Source organism: Colletes latitarsis, chromosome 3, assembly GCF_051014445.1.
Source record: "Colletes latitarsis isolate SP2378_abdomen chromosome 3, iyColLati1, whole genome shotgun sequence".
Lineage (NCBI taxonomy): Eukaryota > Metazoa > Arthropoda > Insecta > Hymenoptera > Colletidae > Colletes > Colletes latitarsis.
In genome coordinates, this window is record NC_135136.1 from 10,701,150 (window position 1) to 10,710,103 (window position 8,954).

Genomic DNA, 8,954 nt, shown 5'->3' on the forward strand with positions numbered 1-8,954 from the left:
TCTTCACATACTTGTTGAACGGATCCTGGGTTTTCTCTGGTTTGCATCACGTAGTAATGTGGTACCACACTGAAACATTCAATTAAACCTGGTCTTGATAAATATCTTACAGGATAACGCATGTTAGGCCTGGGTAAGGTCTAGGATTTGCCATCATAAGGCTCATACTTTCGCACATTTCTAATACTTCATGGCTAGATCCTGGGCTATTTCTGGATTGGATCACGTAGTAATGTGGTACCACACTGAAACAGTCCATTAAACCTGGTTTCGATCAATATTTTACAGGATAACGCATGTTAGGTCTAGGTTAGGCCTGGGATTTGCCCTCATCAGGGACATACTTTCGCAGTTTTAACATACATGTTGACCTAATCGAGGGTTTTGTCTGCTTTGGATCACGTAGTAAAGTGGTACCACACTAAAACAGTCAATTAAACCTGGTTTCGATCAATATTTTAGAGGACAACGCAAGTTAGGTCTGGGATAGTTCTGGGATTTGCCCTCATCAGGGTCATACTTTCGCATTTTTCACATACTTGTTGAACAGATCCTGGGTTTTGTCGGGTTTGGATCACGCAGTAATGTGGTACCACACTGAAACATTCAATTAAACCTGGTCTTGATATATATTTTAGGGGATAACGCATGTTAGGTCTGGGTAAGGTCTAGGATTTGCCATCATCAGGCTCATACTTTCGCATATTTCTAATACTTCATGGCTAGATCCTGGACTATTTCTGGATTGGATCACGTAGTAATGTGGTACCACACTAAAACAGTCCATTAAACCTGGTTTCGATCAATATTTTTGAGGATAACGCATGTTAGGTCTAGGTTAGGTCTGGGATTTGCTCTCATCAGGCTCGTACTTTCGCATATTTCTCATACTTGATGGCCAGATTGTGGGCTTTTTCCGCTTTGGATCACGTAGTAATGTGGCACCACAGTGAAACCGTCGATTAAACCTGGTTTCGATCAATATTTTTGAGGATAACGCATGTTACGTCTAGGTTAGGTCTGGGATTTGCTCTCATCAGGCTCATACTTTCGAATATTTCTCATTCTTGTTGGCCAGATCCTGGGCTTCCACTGATTTGGATCACGTAGTAATGTGATGCCACACTGAAACAGTCAATTAAACCTGGTCTTGATAAATATTTTAGAGGATAACGCATGTTAGGTCTGGGTTAGGTCTAGGATTTGCCCTAATCAGGCTCATAATTTCGCATATTTCTCATACTTCATGGCTAGATCCTGGGCTTTGTCTGGATTTGATCACGTAGTAATGTGGTACCACACTGAAACACTAAATTAAACCTGGTTTCGATCAATATTTTAGAGGATAACGCAAGTTTGGTCTGGGATAGGTGTGGGATTTGCCCTCATCAGGGTCATATTTTCGCATTTTTCACATACTTGTAGAACAGATCCTGGGTTTTTTCTGGATTGGATCAGGTAGTAATGTGGTACCACACTGAAACAGTCGATTAAACCTGGTTTCGATCAATATTTTTGAGGATAACGCATGTTACGTCTAGGTTAGGTCTGGGATTTGCTCTCATCAGGCTCATACTTTCGCATATTTCTCATTCTTGTTGGCCAGATCCAGGGCTTCCACTGGTTTGGATCACGTAGCAATGTGATGCCACACTGAAACAGTCAATTAAACCTGGTCTTGATAAATATTTTAGAGGATAACGCATGTTAGGTCTAGGTTAGGTCTGGGATTTGCCCTAATCAGGCTCATAATTTCGCATGTTTCTAATACTTCATGGCTAGATCCTGGGCTATTTCTGGATTGGATCACGTAGTAATGTGTACCACACTGAAACAGTCGATTAAACCTGCTTTCGATCAATATTTTAGAAAATAACGCATGTTAGGACTTGGTTAGGTCTGGGATTTGCTCTCATCAGGCTCGTACTTTCGCATATGTCTCATACTTGATGGCCAGATTCTGTGCTTTTTCTGGTTTGGATCCCGTAGTAATGTGGTACCACACTGAAACAGTCCATTAAACCTGGTTTCAATCAATATTTTAGAGGATAACGCATGTTACGGCTGGGATAGTTCTGGGATTTGCCCTCATCGGGCTCATAGTTCCGCGTTTTTCACATACTTCTTGAACAGACCCCGGGTTTTTTTTAGTTTGGATCACGTAGTAAGGTGGTACCACACTGAGACATTCAATTAAACCTGGTTTTGATAAATATTTTAAAGGATAACGCATGTTAGGTCTGGGTTAGGTCTAGGATTTGCCCTCATCAGGCTCATACTTTCGCATATTTCTCATACTTGATGGCTAGATCCAGGGCTTTTTCTGGATTGGATCACGTAGTAATGTGGTACCACACTGAAACAGTCGATTAAACCTGGTTTCGATCAATATCTTAGATGATAACGCTAGTAATGTCTGGGATAGGTCTGGGATTTGCCCTCGTTAGGCTCATGCTATCGCATTCTTCACATACTTGTTGTAAAGATCCTGGGTTTTTTTCTGGTTTGGATCACGTAGTAATGTGGTACCACACTGAAACAATCAATTAAACCTGGTCTTGATAAATATTTCAGAGGATAACGCATGGAAGGTCTGGGTTAGGTCTAGGATTTGCCCTAATCAGGCTCATAATTTCGCATATTTCTCATACTTCATGGCTAGATCCTGGACTTTTTCTGGATTGGATCACGTAGTAATGTGGTACCACACTGAAACATTCAATTAAACCTAGTCTTGATAAATATTTCAGAGGATAACGCATGTTAGGTCTGGGTTAGGTCTAGGATTTGCCCTAATCTGGCTCTTAATTCCGCATATTTCTCATACTTCATGGCTAGATCCTGGACTTTTTCTGGATTGGATCACGTAGTAATGTGGTAGCACACTGAAACAGTAAATGAAACTCAGCTTCGATCGATATTTTAGAGGATATCGCATGTTAGGTCTGGGTTAGGCCTGGGATTTGCCCTCATCAGACACATACTTTCGCATTTTCCACATACTTGTTGAACAGATCCTGGGTTTTTCTGGTTTGGATCACGTAGAAATGTGGTACCACACTGAAACATTCAATTAAACCTGGTACTGATAAATATTTTTGAGGGAAACGCATGTTAGGTCTAGGTTAGGCCTGGGATTTTCCCTCATCAGACACATACTTTCGCATTCTTCACATACATGTTGAACGGAGCCTGGGTATTTTTCAGGTTTGCATCACGTAGTGATGTGGTACCACACTGAAACAGTCCATTAAACCTGGTTTCGATTAATATTTTAGAGGGTAACACATGTCAGGTCTAAGTTAGGCCTGGGATTTTCCCTCATCAGACACATACTTTCGCATTCTTCACATACTTGTTGAACGTATACTGGGTTTTTTTCTGGTTTGGATCACATAGTAATGTGGTACCACACTGAAACAGTCGATTAAACCTGGTTTTGATCAATACTTTACAGGATAACGCATGTTATGTCTAGGTTTGGCCTGGGTTTGCACTCATCAGGCTCATACTGTCGCATATTTCTCATACTTGTTAGCCAGATCCATTGCATTTTCTGGTTTGGATCATGTCGTAATGTGGTATCACACTAAAACAGTCCATGAAACCTGGTTTCGATCGGTATTTTAGAGGATAACGCATGTTAGGTCTAGGTTAGGCCTGGGGTTTGCCCTCATCAGACTCATACTTTCGCATATTTCACATACCTGTTGAACAGATCCCTGGCTTTTTCTGGTTTGGATCACGTAGTAAAGTGGTACCACACTGAAACAGTCGATTAAACCAGGTATCGATCAATATTCTAGAGAATAACGCATGTTAGGTCTTGGTTAGGTCTGGGATTTGCTCTCAGCTGGCTCGTACGTTCGCATATTTCTCATACTTGATGGCCAGATTCTGGGGCTTTTTCTGGTTTGGATCACGTAGTAAAGTGGTACCACTCAGAAGCAGTCAACTAAACCTGGTTTCGATCAATATTTTAGAGGATAACGCTTGTTAGGTCTGGGTTCGGTCTAGGATTTGCCCTCATCAGGCTCATACTGTCGCATATATCTCATACTTGTTAGCCAGATCCATTGCTTTTTCTGATTTGGATCACGTGGTAATGTGGTATCACACTGAAACAGTCCATGAAACCTGGTTTCGATCAGTATTTTAGAGGATAACGCATGTTAGGTCTAGGTTAGGCCTGGGATTTGCCCTCATCAGACTCATACTATCGCATATTTTACATACTTGTTGAACAGATCCCTGGCTTTTTCTGGTTTGGATCACGTAGTATAGTGGTACCACACTGAAACAGTCGATTAATCCTGGTCTCGATCAACATTTTATAGGATAACGCCGGTTAGGACACGGATAGGTGTGGGATTTGGCCTCATCAGGCTCATACTGTCGCATATTTCTCATACTTGTTAGCCAGATCCATTGCTTTCTCTGGTTTGGATCACGTGGTAATGTGGTATCACACTGAAACAGACAATGAAACCTGGTTTCGACCAATATTTTAGAGGATAACGCATGTTATGTCTGGGAAAGGTCTGGGATTTGCCCTCGTCAGGCTCATACGTTCGCATTTTTCACATACTTGATGTAAAGATCCCTGGCTTTTTCTGGTTTGGATCACGTTCTAAAGTGGTACCACACTGAAACAGTCGATTAATCCTGATCTCGATCAACAATTTATAGGATAACGCCGGGTAGGTCACGGATAGGTGTGGGATTTGCCCTCATCAGGCTCATACTGTCGCATATTCCTCATACTTGTTAGCCAGATCCATTGCTTTTTCTGGTTTGGATCACGTGGTAATGTAGTATCACACTGAAACAGTCCATGAAACCTGGATTCGATCAATATTTTAGAGGATAACGCATGTTAGGTCTAGGTTAGGCCTGGGATTTGCCCTCATCAGACTCATACTTTCGCATATTTCACATACCTGTTGAACAGATCCCCGGCTTTTTCTGGTTTGGATCACGTAGTAAGGTGGTACCACACTGAAACAGTCCATTAAACCTGGTCTCGTACAACATTTTACAGGATAACGCCGGTTAGGACACGGTTAGGTGTGGGATTTGCCCTCATCAGGCTCATACTGTCGCATATTTCTCATACTTGTTAGCCAGATCCATTGCTTTTTCTGGTTTGGATCACGTCGTAATGTGGTATCACACTGAAACAGTCCATGAAACCTGGTTTCGATCAGTATTTTAGAGGATAACGCATGTTAGGTCTAGGTTAGGCCTGGGGATTGCCCTCATCAGACTCATACTTTCGCATATTTCACATACTTGTTGAACAGATCCCTGGCTTTTTCTGGTTTGGATCACATAGTAATGTGGTACCACACTGTAACAGTCGATTAAACCTGGTTTCGATCAATATTTTAGAGGATAACGCATGTTATGCCTAGGTTAGGCCTGGGATTTGCCCTAATCAGACACATACTTTCGCATTCTACACATACATGTTGAACAGATCCTGGGTTTTTTCGGGTTTGTATCACGTAGTAATGTGGTACCACACTGAAACAGTCCATTAAACCTGGTCTCGATCAATATCTTAGAGAATAACTCATGTTAGGTCTAGGTAAGGTCTGGGATTTGCTCTCATCAGGCTCGTATTTTCGCATATTTCTCATACTTGATTACCAGATTCCGGGCTTTTTCTGGTTTGGATCACGTAGTAATGTGGTACCACACTGAAACAGTCAATTAAACCTGGTTTCGATCAATATTTTGGAGGATAACGCAGGTTATGTCTGGGATAGGTCCGGGATTTGCCCTCGTCAGGCTCATACTTTCGCATTCTTCACATACTAGTTGGCCCGATCCCGGGCTTTTCCTGGTTTGGATCATGTGGTAATGTGGTATCACACTGATACAGCCCATTAAACCTGGTTTCGATGAATAGTTTAGAGGATAACTCATGCTAGGTCAAGGTTAGTCCTGGGATTTGGCCTCATCAGACTCATACTTTCGCATATTTCGCATACTTGTTGGCCAGATCCTGGGTTTTTTTCTGGTCTGGATCACGTAGTAATGTGGTACCACACTGAATCAGTCCATTAAACCTGGTTTCGATCAATATTTTAGAACTTCGCGCATGTTAGCTATTGGTTAGGTCTGGGATTTGCTCTCATCAGGCTCGTACGTTCGCATATTTCTCATATTTGATGGCCAGATTCTGGGCTTTCACTGGTCTGGATCACGTAGTAACGTGGTACCACACTGAGACAGTCCATTAAACCTGGTTTCGATCAATATTTTAGAGGATAACGCATGTTAGGTCTGGGTTAGGTCTAGGATTTGCACTCATCAGGCTCATACTGTCGCATATTTCTCATACTTGTTAGCCAGATCCATTGCTTTTTCTGGTTTGGATCATGTCGTAATGTGGTATCACACTGAAACAGTCCATGAAACCTGGTTTCGATTAGTATTTTAGAGGATAACGCATGTTATGTCTGGGAAAGGTCTGGGATTTGCCCTCGTCTGGCTCATACGTTCGCATTTTTCACATACTTGATGTAAAGATCCCTGGCTTTTTCTGGTTTGGATCACGTTCTAAAGTGGTACCACACTGAAACAGTCGATTAATCCTGATCTCGATCTACATTTTATAGGATAACGCCGGGTAGGTCACGGATAGGTGTGGGATTTGCCCTCATCAGGCTCATACTGTCGCATATTCCTCATACTTGTTAGCCAGATCCATTGCTTTTTCTGATTTGGATCACCTGGTAATGTGGTATCACACTGAAACAGTCCATGAAACCTGGTTTCGATCAATATTTTAGAGCATAACGCATGATAGGTCTAGGTTAGGCCTGGGATTTGCCCTCATCAGACTCATACTTTCGCATTCTTCACATACTTGTTGAACGGATCCTGGGTTATTTCTGGTTTGGATCAGGTAGTAATGTGGTACCACTCTGAAACAGTCGATTAAACCTGGTTTCGATCAATATTTTAGAGAATAACGCATGTTAGATCTTGGTTAGGTCTGGGATTTGCACTCATCAGGGTCATACATTCGAGTTTTTCACATTCTTGTTGAACAGATCCCTGGCTTATTCTGGTTTGGATCACGTACTAATGTGGTACCACACTGAAACAGTCCATTAAAGCTGCTTTCGATCAATATTTTAGAGGATAACGCATATTAGGTATAGGTTAGGCCTGGGATTTGCCCTCATCAGACTCATACTTTCGCATACTTCACATACTTGTTGAACAGATCCCTGGCTATTTCTGGTTTGGATCACGTAGTAAAGTGGTACCACACTGAAACAGTCGATTAATCCTGGTCTCGTTCAACACTTTATAGGATAACGCCGGTGAGGACACGGTTAGGTGTCGGATTTGCCCTCATCAGGCTCATACTGTCGCATATTTCTCATACTTGTTAGCCAGATCCATTGCTTTTTCTGGTTTGGATCACGTGGTAATGTGGTATCACACTGAAACAGTCCATGAAACCTGGTTTCGACCAATATTTTAGAGGATAACGCATGTTAGGTCTAGGTTACGCCTGCGATTTTCCCTCATCAGACTCATACTTTCGCATTCCTCACATACTTGTTGAACGGATCCTGGGTTTTTTCTGGTTAGGATCACGAAGTAATGTGGTACCACACTGAAACAGTCCATTAAACCTGGTTTTGATCAATATTTTAGATGATAACGCATGTTAGGTCTGGGATAGGTCTGGGATCTGCCCTCATCAGACTCATACCTTCGCATTCTTCACATGCTTGTTGAACAGATCCTGGGTTTTTCTGGTTTGGATCACGTAGTAATGTGGTACCACACTGAAACATTCAATTAAACCTGGTCTTGATAAATATTTTAGAGGATAACGCATGTTAGGTCTGGGATAGGTCTGGGATTTGCCCTCATCAGGCTCATAGTTTCGCATATTTCTCAAGCTTGTTGGCCAGATTCTGTGCTTTCACTGGTTTGGATCACGTAGTGATGTTGTACCGCCCTATAGCAGTCAATTCAACCTGGTCTCGATAAATATTTTAGATGATAGCTCATGTTAGGTCTTGGTTAGGCCTGGGATTTGCACTCATCGGGCTCATACTTTCGCATATTTCTCATACTTGTTGGCCAGATCCTGGGTTTTTTTCTGGTCTGGATCACGTAGTAATGTGGTACCACACTGAAACAGTCCATTAAACCTGGTTTCGATCAATATTTTAGATGATAACGCATGTTAGGTCTAGGTTAGGCCTGGGATTTGCCTTCATCAGACTCATACTTTCGCATTCTTCACATACTTGTTGAACAGATCCTGGGTTATTTCAGGTTTGGATCAGGTAGTAATGTGGTACCACACTGAAACAGTCGATTAAACCTGGACACGATCAACATTTTAGAGGTTAACGCATGTTAGGTCTGGGTTAGGTCCAGGATTTGCCCGCATCAGGCTCATACCTTCGCATTCCTCACATACTTGTTGAACGTATCCTGGGTTTTTTCTGGTTAGGATCACGTAGTAACGTGGTACCACACTGAAACAGTCCATTAAACCTGGTTTTGATCAATATTTTAGATGATAACGCATGTTAGGTCTGGGATAGATCTGGGATCTGCCCTCATCAGACTCGTACCTTCGCATTCTTCACATGCTTGTTGAACAGATCCATTGCTTTTTCTGGTTTGGATCACGTGGTAATGTGGTATCACACTGAAACAGTCCATGAAACCTGGTCTCGACCAATATTTTAGAGGACAACGCATGTTATGTCTGGGATAGGTCTGGGATTTGCCCTCGTCAGGCTCATACGTTCGCATTTTTCACATACTTGTTGTACAGATCCCTGGCTTTTTCTGGTTTGGCTCACGTAGCAAAGTGGTACCACACTGAAACAGTCGATTAATCCTGGTCTCGTTCAACATTTTACAGGATAACGCCGGTTAGGACACGGTTCGGTGTGGGATTTGCC